The following is a 7,960-nucleotide window of genomic DNA, read 5'->3' on the forward strand; positions in this document are numbered from 1 at the left end:
TGCCGGGAAGTTTGTCCTGCAGAAGTTCTTTTACATGCCGTTAAATCTACTGACACAAAGCTGGTATATTTGAGCATCTTCAAATGCCACTGAACTGAGCTTTAATCAAACTTGCTACCTTGGACTCGAAAAGCCAGCGCTCTACCATCTTAACAACTCGGCTCAACTGTCGAGAAGAGGGAGAGATCAGATAAATATCTGTAGAGTGGGTCTCATTTGATCTGTGATCACCTTCTTGCTTAGTGTTTGGAATTAATGTTAGTGAATCAGGCATGATATCCCATCATCTGGAACCTTTTGAAATAAACACACAATCTGAACAAAAGATTACAGTAAAGTTTCACTTTCACCTCCTATAAGTGTGAAGAGCATGTAACTGAAAGTATGCCAACAGTATGGGGGAGAAAAAAAAAAAAACCCACACGGGTGTATTTCATTGAAAGTTGTATATTTGCTGGAATAGTATAAACTCGCATTATACATCATACGAAATTCTGTATCAAACTACACAGAAAAAAAATTAGTTGGACTGTTTGTTATTGTTTGCTGCTACAGTGTAAACTTTGCCGTCAAATCACAGTAACTCTTTGATTACGTCATCAGACATATTGTGATGCAGCACACAACATTTGATAGTTTCTAGGGTACTAACAACCTCATTAAAACACATGGGAATGTTCGGCGGTTGACGGTCATAGTCGCCATCAACTTCCTCGCCCAACTCCTGCTGAATGCCTTCAGCAATTTTGCTGATGGTCATGGGTTCTGTAGTAATAATGCTCTTGTCAACATCTGTGTATTCATAAAACAGTGCCCATTCTCCCAAATTGTCTCATTCATTGTCACCACCAAGACCGTCATCATCTTCATCCCTCACATCTTCACAGTCGCCGAATCCTGCTTTACAAAAACCATTGTGTATACTTAATTGCAGCACTGCCATGAAGCTGTGATGTAATTAATGCATTCCCTATTGAAAAAATTCAAGGGTTATACGAGGCCTGTAAATAAGATTAGTGGCAGCGTAGTCCAGACACTCGCAGGAGATCGGGAATGCGCAAATAGGATATGGGAGCGGTCAGGTGGTGCTGGTGTTGATGTGTAGTGTGCATTTGACGGACATCCAGTTGGGAGTGTTGTTGCTTTGCGACATTGAAGTAAAGAGTGTCTATTTCAACGCTCTAAAGCATGTTTTCAAAAGGTGATCAGCATTTGTGGATTAAAATCGAGGTTGCCTGTGGCAAAAATGCATGCAAATGTTATTGAGAATTATGTGAAGCCTGTGGTGAGAATGTATTACTGTGTAGGATGGTTGCACAATGGGTCAAGGCGTTTCGTGCGGTTCAGAATGAGACTGTAGATTTGCACCGCACAGGTCAGCCGTCCATTCCTCAAGATCAGATTGACATTGTGAGTGGTCTCATTTCCATAGATCATCGATGGACTGTCCGGGAATTATCTGTAGAGGTCAGTCTCAGTCATGAAGCGGTGTGAGACATACTGACGAAATGTCTTAACATGAGGAAAATTGCATCCTGTTGGGTTCCACATCAACACACCAACATACAGAATGGCACCGGTATGCACTGGCTGGCATCCACCTGGACAGATACCGCAAGTAAGGAGACACATTTCTGCAGTGCATTATCGCTATTGATGAGACATGGTCACGAACCTGAATTAAAGCGTCAGTCGAATTAATGGCGTCATCCAGGTTCGCCACATCCATGGAAATTTTGACAGGAACCCAGTCGGATGAAGCTTATGCTGATTGTGGCATACGAGTGCGAGGGTGTTATTCGTACCCATGCTGTGCCTGAGGGACAAACCCAGTTTCTAGAGCGACATCCGTGTCGGGCTTTGTGGCACAAACATCCACGTTTATTGCAAGACAATCACCCTATAATCTTGCATGACAACGCAGATTGTCATGTCGCAAACAATGTCAGGCTCTTATTCCAACGGAGGCATTGGGAAGTTTTGGAACACCCTCTGTACTCGCCAGACGTGAGTCCTTGTGACTTCGACATGTTTCCAAAGTTGAAAGAACCCCTCCGAGGCTGCCGATTTCCTGACATGGCATCTTTACTCCATGCAGTAGGGCGCTCCATCACTGTCACCAACAGAGAACGCCTTGTCACGGTCCCCAACGGCTTCCCGACTTTGCGGGTGACTACATTGAAGGAATGTAATGAATGTAATGCAAATTGTACCTGTTAGTTAATTAAATATTGTGTTCTGTCAATATTGCCACTACTTTATTTACAGCCCTTGTATATTTGTATCATTTTCGACTACGAGTTACTGAAATAAGACAAAAATATATCTTGTGAAAGCATTTGATAGTGTGACTGTCACATCATTGGTCACTAGGGAGAGAGAAAAAGAAAATCTTGCCTATAAAGAAGAATCTCCTTTGCGTCCTTCTTTCCTATATCCTTGCAGCGGATGGAGTGTGCAGTTGCAGTTCATTCATGTAATTTGCAGGAAAAAATTCTACAGTCACACATCTCAGGTATGTTGTTTCGGAAGGTTGCACTGTACATCTGTTCACAAGCAGAAGGATCGTTCTGCCTTTCACATCCATTTTTGCATCAGTTCCTCTCAGTTAATCTCCAAACACTTTTGTAGTGATTCACGAGTTCTTGTTATTAGTGTTATTTCGTAGGAAGCTTCACATTATTTTTTAAAACTTGCAGTTTTGCTCATTTTCCTACAGTTGAAGGAGGCTGCTTTTCTCTTTCGCCCTCCTTTGCACATAACGCGTCACATGTTCCTTACTGCACCTCCTGTCTTGACAGCTCTCACCTTTGAATGCCCTTGTTCAGTCAGGCATTACATTAAAAAAAAGACCTGTCTCATTGGCATTAAATATCTTTAGGGCTATACTGGGATGTCAGTTCCCTCAAACAACTTCCTTTTCACTCGTGAATGGTATTTGTGTCAACACTCTTACTTTCACCACACAACCTTGCTGCCAATTCCACGCCTAATCCTAAATGTATGTAACTAGCTCGATGAACCATGAAAATCTTCTATACTGAGCTTGGTCACTAGTTCAGTTGCTTTTATCACTAAGTATATGCCCATGAATAGGAATATTTTCTGCTCTGTGCTGCAGGAATCACTGTAAATAGTCTTCAAGGTGTACATGTTTCCACCTCGAATCCATGTATGTTTGTTGGTGGACATTTTCTTTGATCTCGGTTGCTTTCACCACAATAGAATTTAGGGTGGACGGAGGACCCATGTGTGGCTTTGAACAAATGCAGAAAACCATTGGCTCTCTCAAATACAGACGATCTTAAATCTCTGGTATGAAATATAAAGAGCAACATAATTCAAGAACTAGTGGAAAGTAATGTCATACCAGTTAAGAACATGGCCAAGATAAAGAATCTACAAATGTTTTCCCTCCAAGTCTCTTTGGAAATGTGCTTAGACATGTGCTTTCAGCTACTGTATCATTATTTGTTAGTATTAAGGTTACGTGAATGATGTTGAGCCACGAAATATCACTGTAATATTTGTCACAAATGGAAGATAGTAATTGCTTTTACTCAAAGTCTCAAATCCCAAGTTGATTAAGAAATAATGCAAAATATTTTATTTTAGAGAATGCATACTTTACTGCCTTACAACAGCTATTTCTGCTACATCGCAGCGCTTTCGTAAGTGTTTTGTTTGTCCAACATTGTCGTCTGTGATGTTTTTGCTCACTGAAGTTCTTTGGTGTCGTTTTATTGATTTTTCTCATTTGATGTAATTTGATGGGCTGTCACTTCATGTGAATTAACCGATTCATTAAACGATTTATTGGTCCAGGGATCATGCTATTTTTCAACAAAATACCCACATTCCCATTCGCTAGAAAGAGAGCTCGTTGGTGCTAGCCCTGGACCTCAAGAAAAAAACAAACGACGGCGCGAGCAGCGGAATGCAAGGCATATGGCCAAAGATAACAAAAATCGCAGACATAGCACTCCCATTCATCGGTGTCAGCCCTGGACCACAAAAAAGAAACAAAAGGCGGCGCAAGCAGCAGAATGCAACACCATGGACTCCTATTTACAGCCAGTAAATACGTTTACATATTTCTTGCTAGTAACGATGGTATTTCTTAATCAACCTGGGATTTGAGACTTTATATGAGTAAATCAATGATTACCTTTTGTTTGTGACAAATATTACAGTGACATTTCGTGGATCAACATCGTTCACATAACCACCATTAATTATTCAAATGCTAATACACATAATTACTTCTACAATTTTCAGAGTTCGTGAGGTTCTGGAATTTTGGCCCACAGGAGTATTTTTACATTCTGATAAATCTACAGACACTTGACTAATGTATTTGAGAACCTTCAAATACCACAGGATGAGATCAAACCAACCAACATACTGTCCATTCACTTTTATATTAAAATGCGAATAGATTAGTTTTTATAAATGTTGGTCCAAAAGTCACATTTTTTAAATGAACCTGCAAAACTGCACTTTAGAGCAATATTCTTGAATTAAAAACTTAAAAAGAAACATTTAAAGATTATTGTTTTTCTTCCTTTCTTCATGGGGTCTCTAAATATTAGTTCCTAATTAGTGTCAACCTCTAAGATCTTTTGCTACCATGTTTTTCCTTCGTTCCCACCTAGATATACCTGCTTCCTTCACAAAGCTGCAGGTTGTTCTTATTGGGTCTTCTTGGATTTTTCCTCTCTCTTCACCCGGTAGTCTTAGAGTGGAGAGTCTGATTCTACCCAGTGCCTCACATTCGAAAAGTATGTGTTCAGCTGATTCCTCTGCTTCATTGCATTTCCTACACATGTTATCTCTTACTACTCCAATTCTGTGTAGGTGTTTTTTCAGATGGCAGTGTCCTGTCAACAGTCCTACTACCCATCTTATATTTTCTCTGCTGAGTTTCAACAGTTCTTTAGTATGCTTCTTGTTTGGTCCTTTTATCAGTTCCAATGCAAGCCTGCATCCTGGAGTATTTTTTCAGTTTTAAGATTATTGTTAAATTGTAGAATATTTTATGATACGGTATTTAGAAGTTAATGAATTGATGTCATAAAAATGAAAAGAATTGAAAAATCATTAAGGGTATTCAACACAGTTTATTAGTTTTGCTATGAACAACTACTGTATATTTAAAAAAATAAACACGAAGTTTGGGTGTGAAATAAATTTATGAAGAGTGTGTTTAAAGACAATACTCTACTGCAGTAAGTTACTACATTACTACAGTAGTGAGTAGAGTAATATTACAGTATTGTACAATACTGTATGAAAATACTGTGTGTACAATTTATTAGTTTGCACCTACACTTCATACTAATGAAGGTACTTTTAATAATCATATTCATAATTTAGTTGTCTTCAAGTATCACCTACCAGTGCCAAAAAAAAAACAAAAAAAAAACAACAACATTAAGACTGTCTTCTAACAACATGAAGGTTAAAATCCTGTTTTTGATCAACTTCAATTTTAAAAATGACCTTTTTCCATTATTTTAGTGACTGTGACAGATACATCATTAGAATGACCTTTTTATTAGGAAAACAGTCTTTGACCTTTCTAGGAGGAGTTTATACATCCACTTCTCCTGACTAATGTTTTTATTTTACATCTTTTTCAAACTTGCAGTAAAAAGCCTTGAACTGAATGAATCATTGTTTGTGTTTCTACTAAGTTTTGAATTGCTGCTGTTCATTAGTAAGTGTATCCAACTTGTTGAGAAACCCAAAACTAGTATCAACTAGTTCGTATACGTCAAGCCTCTGCCGCAGTAAAGATCAAATTGATCTATAATAGGAAGGAAACTCTGGGTTCATAGTTTTTCTGATGGGGTCAACTTATCTTCTGGCGGTGCTTGGACACAGTGCCAAACACATGTTTGGTTACAGTTGCACTGTTTCACTCATGCTCAGTGCACTCAGGTAATTCAGCAGCTTTCACCTCATATTCTTCAAATCTATCCTGTTTTGTTCCTGGTGTTAGCAATGTCAGTGCTGAGATGGTTGTGTTCATGTCCATTCTAGGGTTCTACAGATTTTCACTAGTTGTTCACTTGTCCCAAGATATGTTCCCAAAATACTGTGTAGAGCCCCATTTCCATCTTTGTTTGGTTTTGCAAACTTAGAGCAGGAACGCGTGATTTTCCTGAATCTTCTGTGTCCTCTGGAATTTCAGAAAGTGCCTTTTTTATTTCTTTATAGCCTCGCAAGAGGGCTTCCATAACATCTGTTCGGCATTAACAGGTTGTTGTTGTTGTCCTTTTTGACACAAGGATGGGTTTGTCAGTTTTTTTTTTTTTTTTTTACAGTAATCAGCTGTGAAATGAGAACTCTTATTTGAACTACTGGTACTCTGTTGCTAGATCGTCTGAAGTTTTCTGAGTGGAGGTAATTTTCTTCTGATAATAACTAAAGGTCTATTGTTTAACTATATAAAACATTTTTTAACTGTTTTGTTCTTAAATGGAAATATTATCATAATTTGTCTTTTTTTTTCAGTAACTATAAAAATATGAAGAAAAAGCAGAAGTCACAGATTAGTACCCAGATCAGGTTCTGTTGTGTTTCTGCATGCGTATCTTCCAGTTTCTTCCTTTCTCTCAGAATGTGGTTTCTGATATGTGAACTTACTAATTTGGCCCAGTCATAATTATGTTTTGTTGTTTAAATAGTTTATTTTACCTGTTCATCATTTTCATTATATTTATATTATTGTTATATGTTCTACAAATGCATGCATTTAAATGAAAATATTATTAATGATATGAGAGGAACATTGTGTTTTCATTATTTGATAAAGAGTGCAGTTTTTTAATTTAAAGAATAGAAAGTTTTTTGCTTATTTCTCAAAATGTGCAATTGTGTTTCGTGCGACACAAAAAACAACAAATGTTATCCAGTGCCTCTTGGTGGCTACAAAGCAACCTGACGTATGCAGTAGATTACATACAATAGTACAATCACTGTATTGACTGAAAATATAATTACCTCATTCTAATTCTACTTATATGCAAAATATTACTTATAGTGCCAATTATCTTTATCAAGTCACTTTTATACCACTTGAAAATGTTGTTAAGAATTTTTATTGTATTTTAATCCTTATGACAGAAGAGTAAAATGTGTTAGCATTATATCCTTCATTTTAATTTTTTTAACCTTTTCGTGTCTGTCTTATATCAATACTATAGTTCTTTTTTGAAGTAATACATTTTTGCCTGCTGCTGATTTAAAACTGGAGCACAAAATGGACAGAGAAAAGCTTCCTGGTACCTAAGAACTCGAGCAGTGTTATAGCAATGCTCTATATGGATTTTAGTACTACTGCTTTTCAGTTATAAAAATAATGTAAAGTTTTAAATATAGATCATCATCATCATTTTCCATTTTCCTGCTGACACCGGGCGGGGGGCAAATGTGTTTCCTCTCCACTTCGTCCTGTCTCTCCACCATTCCTCATCCAACACTATGTTCCAGTCCAGGTTCTGTTGTCCTATGCTGTTCTTCAGAGAGTCCATCCATCTTTGTAGATATGTAGATATGAATATAATACCGATAAGGTAGAAAGACTATTTTTTTGTTATAGCATTTTCATAGCTCTATAATTTATTACTTGCTGGAACTTTCCATTGTTTCTTCAATGTGAGAAGGAAAAGAATTGTGTAGGAAGAAAGCCTATTATAGTTAAAGCTAAAAAAAAGTTTCTTTTAACTAAAAAGACAATGTTATTCTAAATGCATTGGAATCCTGTTAGTACATTCCTCAGTAACATGTTTTTCCTAAATCACGTCAAATTATAAAAGTCCCAGTCCTTAAGCATTAGATTTTATATAAAATATTGCTTTAGCACGTTTTCGCGCTCCTGCTTACTATGTTCTAATTTTTACGTTCTTCGTTCAATATTTTGACCAGTCCTTGCACATTTGTCAGTCCAATTGGA

General features: G+C 37.3%; 1 protein-coding gene across 1 annotated transcript in view; it reads left to right on the plus strand.

The window, feature by feature from the left end:
• The window catches only part of Hr96 (Nuclear hormone receptor HR96), a 77,771-nt gene extending 70,060 nt beyond the window's left edge, over positions 1–7,711 (plus strand). Inside the window, exon 7 of the mRNA XM_067142731.2 lies at positions 6,330–7,711. The gene's annotated coding sequence lies outside the window, so the exon portion shown is untranslated. The remainder of the gene's footprint in view (positions 1–6,329) is intronic.
• Positions 7,712–7,960: the final 249 nt, after the last annotated feature.

The sequence above is a fragment of the Anabrus simplex genome, chromosome 3 (assembly GCF_040414725.1).
Source record: "Anabrus simplex isolate iqAnaSimp1 chromosome 3, ASM4041472v1, whole genome shotgun sequence".
In the NCBI taxonomy this organism is placed as follows: Eukaryota; Metazoa; Arthropoda; class Insecta; order Orthoptera; family Tettigoniidae; genus Anabrus; species Anabrus simplex.